We start from the raw sequence: 10636 nt of genomic DNA, 5'->3' as shown, positions 1-10636 counted from the left end.
ATTCATTTTCTAAAAAGTTGAGTGTGGAAAGGGAACAACAGTAACTTTCCGGTGGAGAAATCTTCAAAAGCCACCTGAAACAAGTCATCAGGGTTAACATCACCATTGATAAATCATGTGGATTCATGTACCCCCGATGTGATGTGATTAGGAGGGCATTTGACCTCTTTAGTATTCTTTCTAAAGACTTATAACCCTAAACTAACCATGAGGTAGAATACCAGACAAACCCAAATTGACATTCCTGACCAGTACTGCTCAAAACTGTCAAAAACAAGGAAATTCTGAGAAATTGTCACAGACCAGAAGAGACTAACGAGACATGAAAATTGAATGTAATGTCGTATCTGGAATTGGATCCTGGAACAGAAGAAAAATCCTTTATAGAAAAATTGGTGAAATGTGAAAGGTTTGAAATTTTGTGAATAGAAATGTTGATCTTGGTTTTGACAAATGTACCATGGTAATGTAAGATGCTAACATTAGGGTAAACTGAAACTGGGTGAGGAGAATGCAGGAACTCTCTGTACTATCTTTGCAAATTTTCTGTAAATCAAAAAAACTCCAAAATTAAAAGTATATTTCAAAAATAAAAACCCTTTTTTTTCTTGATTCCATACACTTTCTCTACATTATTTTGTCATTCTTTCTCACACTTTCTTTCCTCACAAGCATTAACTTCTCTACTCCATTTCTAAATGTTTGATTTCTTTATATTTTTCATGAGTTTTTCAGATAATACTGATTGAATTGTCAAACTCGACTCACATGAATCATAGATCTTACCTAGCACTGAGCTTTACTAATAATTTCAAAATATCAGGTGTAGTCATAAGTTGAAGGGAAATCAGGGAGAAGCCTAAGACTACCAATCAGCTCCCAGATTTTTTTTTTTTTTTCTTCCCAACACACCTCTTATCTCTGCTGTTATTGTTATTAGGTACAGTCAAGTTGGTTCTGACTCATAGTGACCCTACGTACAACAGAGTGAAACACTGCCTGGTTCTGTACCATCCTCACAATCATTGCTATGTTTGAGCCCATTGTTGCGGCCACTGTGTCAATCCATCTCATTGAGGGTCATCCTTTTTTTCACTGACCCTTTACTTTACCAAGCATGATGTCCTATTCCACGGACTGAAACCTTCTGATAACACATTCAAAGTACATGAGATGAAGTCTTGCCATTCTCACTTCTAAAGAGCATTCTGGTTGTACTTCTACCAAGACAGATTTCTTTGTTCTTCTGGAAGTCATGGTATATTCAATATTCTTCACCAATACCATAATTCAAAGGCATCAATTCTTCTTCAGTCTTCCTTATTCATTGTCCAGCTTTTGCATGCATATAAGGCAATTGAAAATAGCATGGCTTGTGTCAGGCGCACCTTAATCCTCAAGGTGAAATCTTTGCTTTTAACACATTAAACAGGTCTTTTGCAGCAGATTTGCCCAGTGCAATGCATCGTTTAATTTCTTGACCATTGCTTCCTTGGGCGTTGATTGTGGATTCATGTAAAGTGAAATCCTTGACAACTTCAATCTTTTCTCCATTATCATGATGTTGCTTATTTGTCCAGTTGTGAGGATTTTTCTTTTGTTAAGGTGCAATCCATACTGATGGCTGTAGTCTGATTTTTATCAGTAAGTGCTTCAAGTCCTCTTCACCTTCAGCAAGCAAGGTTGTGTCATCTGTATACTGCAGGTTGTTGATGAATCTTCCTCCAATCCTGATGCCATGTTCTTCTTCATATATTCTAGCTTCTCCGATTATTTGCTCAGTATACAGATTGAATAAGTATAGTGAAAGGATACGACCCTGACATACACCTTTCCTGATTTTAAACCATGCAGTATCCCCTTGTTCTGCTCAAACAACTGTCTCTTCACCTATGTACCTGTTCCTCATGAGCACAATTAACTGTTCTAGAATTCCCACTCTTCACAATGTTATCCATAATTTGTTATGATCCACACAGTCGAATGCCTTTGCATAGTCACTAAAACATAGGTAAACATCTTTCTCTGCTTTCAGCCAAGATGCATCTGACATCAGCAATGATATCGCTCATTCCATGTCCTCTTCTGAATCCAGCTTCAATTTGTGGCAGTTCTCTGCTGATGTGCTGCTGCAATTATTTCTTAATTATCTTCAGCATAATTTTACTTGCATGGGATATTAATGATATCATTCTGTAATTTCTGCATTCCTTTGGATCACCTTTCTTTGGAATGGGCATAAATATGGATCACTTCCACTCAGTTGGCCAGGAACCTGTCTTCCAAATTTCTTGGCATAGACAAGTGAGCACTTCCAGTGTTGCATCCATTTGTTGAAACATCTCAATTGATAACCTGTCAATTCCTGAAGGCTTGTTTTTTGACAATGTCTTCTGTGCAGTTTGGACTTCTTGATTCAGTACCATTGGTTCTTAATCATATGCTACCTCCTGAAATGACTGAACTTTGACCAATTTTTTTGGTACAGTGACTCTATGTATCTTTCCATCTTCTTTTAATGCTTCCAGCGTCATTCAATTATTTGCCCATACAAAAAAAAAAAAAAAAAGCCCATTGCCGTTGAGTTGATTCTGACTTGTAGTGACCCTAAAGGAGGGAGTAGAACTGCCCCATAGGGTTTCCAAGGAGTGCCTGGTGGATTCGAACTGCCAACCGTTTGGTTAGCAGCTGTAGTTCTTAACCACTATGCCACCAGGGTTTCCTATTTGCCCGTAGAACCCTACAATATTGCAATTTAAGGCTTGAATTTTTTCTTTGGTACTTTCAGCTTGAAAAATGCCAAGCATGTTCTTCCCCTCTTATCCCTAAAATGATTGATTTCTGATTGATCTCCATTCAAAACCTTTCAAAGGGCCAATCAACTACTTAGGATAATATCCAAATTCTTTAAACTGATCTGCAAGAAGTTGAATGATCTTTTTTATTATACTTTTCTCTGCAATCTCATCTCATACCACTCTTATTTATTCCTTATATTCCAAGTACTATAATTTCATTAAATTTTCTCAACCTCAATATTTTTCACACCTCAGGACATTTGCGTTTGCTGTTAACTCTGTCTATAAGAGTCATCATTCTATTTTTTTCTGGAATAGTTCCTTCACATTATTTTGGTCTCAGGATAAATGCCATTTTATCTAAGAATTCCCTTTGAGTAAACACGTAAAGAAATGCCCCCCACTTTCAAGTTTCCTGCAATTTCCCTTCATAGTAATCATCACAATATGAAATAATGCATTTAATTTTTTAATTTTTTTCATTCGTTCCTGCATTTAATAAACATTTATGGAAGATAATTAGGAATCAGGTATTTGATCACTTTAAAATAAAGTGATGGATAAGGCACACAAGAGTTCCCAACCTGATGGAGTTGTAGGGAAGAAAGAAAAACTATTTTACAGGTAAATATTTAACATGAGAAGCCCTGGTGGCACAGTGATTAAAGCATTTGGCTGCTTTACTCCCAGTTTAAACCCACCAGCGGAAGAAATATGTGGTAGTCTGCATTCATAAAGATTTACAGCCTTGGCGCAGTTCTGTTCTGGTCATTTTGAGTTGCAATCCACTCGAAACCAATGAATTTGGTTTGGTTTGGCTTGGTTATTTAACATCATGTCAGGAAATGTTAAGTCCTATGAACTGAAATGGGCAAGATAAGAGAATAAAGGGAATTGACTGGGAGGAGAAATGCTAATTTAAATAGGATAGTCAGGTAAATTCTCTCTCAGATCGTGATATTGGATCAAGAACACAGCAAGAGCAAGGGACCTAATAAGATGATCTAATGGGAAAGTCTTTTAGGCATTGATAATACTGAGTACCAAATTATTGCAGTAGAAATAAATTTGGCATGTTTGAAGAATGGCAGTAAGTCCAGTGTGGCTGGAGCAAAGTGAACAAGGCAATGAGAATTTTGAGAATAAGTCACAGAGTCAGGCAGAAACCAAGATCACATGATGCTTTTCTAGAAGAGGTAAAGAATTGGAATATCATTATACGTTAGGTGGTAAGCCAGTAGCGTATTTTGAAGAGCAGAGTGGCATGATGAGATCTATATTGTAGGCGGGCAAGGGTAGAAGCAGGAGACCAATTCAGAGGCTATTGACTAGAAGAGGGATTAAGTTGGGCTAGCTGATAAACAACGGAGGTGTAAGGCTTAGTCAAATCCAAACTCAGGGTATTTTTGTTATAATCTTGACAGACTTGTTTAGTTCTGTTTTTTCCACTAAACTAAGAATCCTGAAGTTAGAATCACGTCTTTTGTTCATTCCACTGTGAAAGATGCTATATACACAGGTTATACATATTCAGTGCTCAAAAAATATTTTGGAAAGGAAGAATGGATTTAAAAAAACTAGATTTATCTATGAGAAGAAATTTTGTAGACATAATAACACCTATTCTAGCCAAAAAATATCTTGACTCTAATTACACCTCTAGTTTTAAGAAATATAAAGAATAGAGACTTGTTAAACAATTCCAATTTCATGTGGAAATTATCAGAAAAAAAGAAGTTGGAGCATTCTACAGAAAACTTGAATGGACTCTTCAAAAAATCAAGTCATGGAAAAAAATGGAGGACTGGTCTAGATTTAAAAAGATGAAAGAGATATAAAAAGAATGAACCTAGATTAGAACAAAGGAGCCCTGGTGGTACAGTGGTTAAGTGCTGGGCTGCTAACCAGAAGGTCGGTGGTTTTGAACCCACCAGCCATTCCAAAGGAGAAAAATTTGGCGATCTGCTTCCGTAAAGATTACAGCTTTTGAAACCCTATGGGGCAGTTCTACCTTTTCATATAGGGTCTCTTGGAGACAGAATCGACTTGATGGCATGCGACGACAACAGTTGAGAACAAATAGAGAAATTTATAAACCGGTTACAATAATAGAAAAGTAATGTTACTTCTTTTAGGTGTTTCAATGGCATTGTGGTTGCATAGGAGAATATTTTTGTAATTAAAAGATTCATTCTGAAGTATTTTGGTTTAAACAATGATAACATCTACAGGTTACATTCAAATAATTTAGCCAAAAATAATTGCACAGTAAGAATGTCCTTCAAATTTGGGGGTTATAGTTAATTCTGTTATACTACAAATTATTAGTTAGACTATTAATTTGTGGTAACTGCTATCATAGATATTTTAGGATACATGGGATCAGAATATCTCACTATGTTTAACAAATTATAGGGAGAAACCTGCTTTAATTCAGTTGTAACACCTGTTGATACAGAGTAGTGAACAAAGCATGTGGGCCTTACCTTCATAAATTTTAGCATCTAGAGAAAAAGGAAGATATTCTGCAAATTAAAACCAAAATATCTATCTATCTAGTGGTTCAGAGCTACAGCAGCTAACCAAAAGGTCAGCAGTTCAAATCCACCAGGCACTCCTTGGAAAACCTATAGGGTAGTTCTACTTTGTCCTGTAGGGTCGCTATGAGACGGAATCGACTCAACAGCAATGGGTTTGGGTTTTATCTATTTGTCTTTCTATCTATAATTACAAACAGCAAGTGAGAAGTGTTTTAAAAAAGGAACTTGCTTGGCACAATGAAGGCCAGTGCATTTGGAGGCTCCAGAACTGTGACAGAGTGGTGTCTGTCAGGCGATGCTGAAGATATTAGAAAGTTCAAATCATACACTACCACTTAGGGCAAATTAAGGAAGGCGTTTATGGTTTCAGGCAAGCACTGATGTTTTTTAAATTATCCTTCTGGATCCTGAGAGATACATGGCATGCATGCGAGCATGATTAGAAATGAAAAAACAAACTTGAGTTGAATCATCCCAGGAAAAAGTAGAGAATTTGATCAAACACAAGTAAAGTGCCTGGCCTACTCTCTTCCAGTAATTCAATATGATTAAGTGAATATCACTACCAGCAGATAAAGGAAATTTCGGAAATACAATTTAATTTACATGACAGTAAATTGAGTATAATGAGGAAGGAAAGGAAACCTTTTAACAATTGTTTTGAACAAAGTGGGGGGAAGGTTATAACATTTACTGCGATTAGAAGAGGCACAGCTCAGGTAGTATAGATCATGTGCAAACAGGAATGAAAACGGAAACTTGTTTCCAGATTCAGGACTGAGATGTTACATGCAGACATAGAAATAAAAGTAGTCTTCAACTGAAGGAGTTCGCAAACCTGTAGAAAGAACAAAATTTCTAAACTGAGAGAGAGAAAGCATCTTTGATGATTTAGTTTTCTTATTTCAGAAAGTAAAATTTCTTAAGCTAAGTACCCAGATACGCACCATAGTTATTGTTTATGTTCAGCATTCGCAAGTCTGAGGGCTCCAGCTTTTCTGGGAATCTTCTGCTATTTGGCTGGATGATCTTCTGATTCAGGTATTTGCCTTCAAAAGGAAATGAATTAGAAATGAAGGACAAGAATATATATGAAAAAATCTGAAGCTACAAAGCAAAGAGCAAACGGAATAATGAGAATGTTCACACGTTGAAAAGAATGTAACCAATGTCACTGAACAACTTGTATAGAAATTGTTGAATGGGAAACTAAACTGCTATGTAAACCTTCACCTAAAACACAATAAAATAGTTAAAAAAAAAAAAAATCCTGGGCCAAAGTCTAGAGAGGGAATTGTGTTAAAGTTATGGGAACGTAATAAAAATCCGATCACAAGCCACGGAACAAGGGTTAAACCTAAATACTGTAATTGAAAGAAATATATATGTTTTGCCATAATAGATGTGGGCACATAATTTTGAGAGATTTTGAGTTTCTACTTAGAATAAGATAAACGTGCAGAATTTTGCTCTTCAGTGCAACCACTCTATATGCAAATTTGCTGTTTTGAAGTTGAGGAGACATCAATGATCATTTAGCACAAATCTTTCATTTCAAATTCAAAAGCACTAAGCTCTGTTCCTATGGCAGTTACTCCATTCCTATGGAAGTTGACTTCTCCTGGGTCACGCAGTTCATTAGTGAAAGTAGAGATTACAGCCCAGCCCTCCAAATCCTCAACCATATTCAACGCTGCTCCTCTCACCTCAGCATACTGCTAATGATTGATTTTGCATGAGTAGTTAGAAGTTCCAGCCCTGTTCTCAACAGTAATGGAGATGTGCTTTCTATGCACTGTCCGACACATACAGGCTCAAAACCTCCAAGCTTATATCCCAGGTTTGCCCTTCATATCAAATCCATCATCAAAACTGTTTTTATCTCTTCACATCTCACCCTTTTGTTCTACCTGTACTGCTCTGGAATTAATCTAGGAAATGGGCACCAGGCTCTTATATTTCCTACCATCTATTGCTCAGCTCTAGAAATCAGCCTGCACATGCTGTCAGGTAGCTTTCATAAAATAATACTGTATTTTGATCATATAATTTCCTAACCCTTTAAAACGTCAATGAAATAACTTTCCTGCATTATGTGGGGAAGGAAGTCTCCTTTAACTTCTATACAAAGCTTCCCTTACTTTCTCATCAGCCTATCCTTCTGACTTGAATATATCTTGTGATATATTGATTTCTGTTTCTACTCTTCCAATCTAGTATGCCAAACCCATTTTGCTTCCTAATCAAATCACACACATTTATTCAAAGCCAGTTCCAATGTCATCCCACTATGTACTTTCTACCCTAAACTGTATCAAGTCACAAAACTCCAACATAATGCTCATGCTATCTGTTCCACCAACTTAGTGCTAAATAGCACTATCTGATAAAGTTGTTTACTTATTCATATATATATGTCTCTCACAATACTATAACTCTTAGAGGAAAGAGGTCCTTTTCTCTGTATTACCTAAGAATTTAGATCAGGTTACTAAGCGAATATTTACCAATTGTTACGTACGTAATTGATTTTGTGCTAGGCTTTGAAGATAGAACAATATCCAAAAGAGACATAGTTAACTCCTCAAATACCTGTTCACTGACAATATCAGTACAGCACTCAAGTTTCTCTGATTCTGATATCATCTACATGAGGATGAGAACAAGTAATAATTACAGCTATGGTGTTTCCAAGAGTGAAAAGTAAAATATTGACAGTAAATGATTATAGACCACTTTACAAAAGTAAGAATGACTTATTTTACACTAGAAAAAGAAAAAAATATGTACTATGCCATTCTAGTTATCAAAAGGTGGGCAGAGATTTTGTGGATTTGAAAAGTTGAATCAATAACTTAGGCAAGAGATGGCAAAAACATGTATATAGCACAGAGAGAAAGAGAGAGACCAGGGGATAGATTCCATAAGGATTTAGAAAGACAAACTGTCAGGAATGACCTTTGACTGAACGTGGAGTAAAGCCATGAGAGTAAAGCAGCCTAGGATGACTTCTAAACTTGAAGATTTTTTTAATCAGTGGTGCATGAACTGAAATAAGCAGCAAAAGAGGGCTAAAACAATGGCTGTGCACTGGTCACTTGGAATTATAACATTGCAAAGAGAAAATTACACTTGGTACCATGAAAGGTGGCAATTTGTCATAGTTGCAGTTGTGCCTGAGTACAATGGTTGGAAGGAGAAATTTCAAGTCTCTTTTTTTTTTTTTTGCATGGAGTGCCGGAAGCTAACTAGTGATGGATGTTAATCTTTGGTTTGACATTTTTTGACCTTATCTTTCCTCTAGATAATTAGTTAATTCGTTCCATTAAATCTGGAAGAAAAGGCATCTATTATTCATCTGCCCACTGAGGAAAAGGCCCACACATCATCAGCCAATGCCTGATAAACCTACTGAACTTGAAGTCTCTCAGATTGGATTCTGGGTATTTTCCTTGAAGAGTTGTTCCTTGAATTCCCTGACCACAGAACTGTTGAAGAGATGGAAAGGGGAAGGAACAAAAGTTTTTTTATGAGAAAGCCTACAACTGCCTACTTTATGTGACTCTTGTGTTGTTGGCACCACACTGGCAGTTGCCCTTCAAACTAAAGCATTGGTGGACTTTTCAAATTCTAAACCACACCAATTCGGGCAATTTTGTCTGAAAGGGGATACCTTCTTTTTCCTTCTGAATCCTGATATTATCTAACTCCTCCCAGCCAGCGGTTAAGAGCTACGGTGAGCTACGACTGGAAACCAAAAGGTCAGCAGTTCGAATCCTTGAAAACCCTATCGAGCTGTTCTACCCTGTCCTATATAGTAGCTATAAGTCAGAATCGACTCCATAACAGCAATGTTTTTTTTTTTTTTTTTAGAAGACACTGCCTAAATGTCCAAGCTGACCTTCCTCACCAAAATTAGCGGTACTGAGAGAAGAGCAGAACTTCAGGTCGCTATGAGTCGAAATCGACTCTACTGCAATGGATTTTGGGTTTATTTTTCACAAGGTAATTCACGTGGGATTTTCTCGGCGCAGTCCTGGAGAGAGATGGGGAAGTGGCAGAATGACTCCACGTAAGGGATGACAGCGCTGAGGGCACAAAGGCCTGTGACGTCGCTCCACGTGGCCAGGTGGGGAGTTTTACAATCGCCGCAGGAGCGGTGGGCAGCAGGGAGTCTCGGGGCTCTGGCCCTGCAGCACGAAGGTCTGTGTTCTGGAACCCGAGTAAGGATTAGACTGGGAAACGAAATGGCCAGAGCCGGGAAGGTGGGGTGGAGACGGGAGAGAAAGATCGCTGAGGATGAGGAAAGCTTCTGTCACAAACTTAGTACTCAATTACATTTATATTCTCCAATTCTTCAGTAATGAGAGCCACGGTGGTGTAGTGGTTAAGAGCCCAGGCTGCTCACCAAAAGGCCCATAGTTGGAATTCACCAGGCGCTCCTTGGAAACCCTATGGGGCAGTTCTGCTCTGCCCTATGGGGCAGCTATGAGTCGGAATCCACGGTATGGCAATGGGCTTGATTTGGTTTTGGTTTCTGGCACTCTAGTAGGCACGTCAGCTGGTTCGGTAGGAACTGGTAGATAGCACCCCACATGACCAAAGACTTTAAACATGCCTCTCTGTTTTCATCCTTTTGAAACTCTTGACCTATCTTAAAGGATAAATTATTTTATTTATAGGAGACCCTCTGAGTCCTAGGAGACATGTGAGGTCATTTCTAAATCTAGCCTTTCATGTGATCAAATTAAGAACTTTAATTTCCTATTAATGATTCAGTGCACAATTATTAGAAACTTTATTGCAAACAATTAGAATTGTGGTTACTAACTATTCTGTTCTTTTTGACATCTACTGCCTTCCAGGAAAAGACATGAAGAAGAGATAAAGGCTAAGGCCCAAATTCTTGGGCTCAGTCCTCACCATAGAAATTATTTTCTAAAGAGTGCTATGGTTTGGAGTCCAAGATAAGGAGTTGGAAGTCTTGAAAATATGCCACTATTTTCCAGGGAGATTAGCCAGCCAATACTTTGTTGTTGTTCTGAGCACAACATACTCCAATTCAACAGTTTTTACATGTACAATTCAATGGCATTGATTACATTCTTCAAGTTGTGTGACCATTTTCACCCTCTTTTCTGAGTTTCTCCTCCTCAGTTAACATAAATTCACTGCTCCCTTAGTTTTCTATCTAATCTTTCTAGTGGCTCTTGTCAGTTTGATGCCATATGGATAGAGTTTGAAAGAGCACAATGCTTACTGAACTTCTTTAAGAAGCTCACCTCTTTGTTAGCTTTT

Source organism: Elephas maximus, chromosome 1 (assembly GCF_024166365.1).
Source record: "Elephas maximus indicus isolate mEleMax1 chromosome 1, mEleMax1 primary haplotype, whole genome shotgun sequence".
In the NCBI taxonomy this organism is placed as follows: domain Eukaryota; kingdom Metazoa; phylum Chordata; class Mammalia; order Proboscidea; family Elephantidae; genus Elephas; species Elephas maximus.
Note: the sequence above shows the minus strand (reverse complement) of the source record.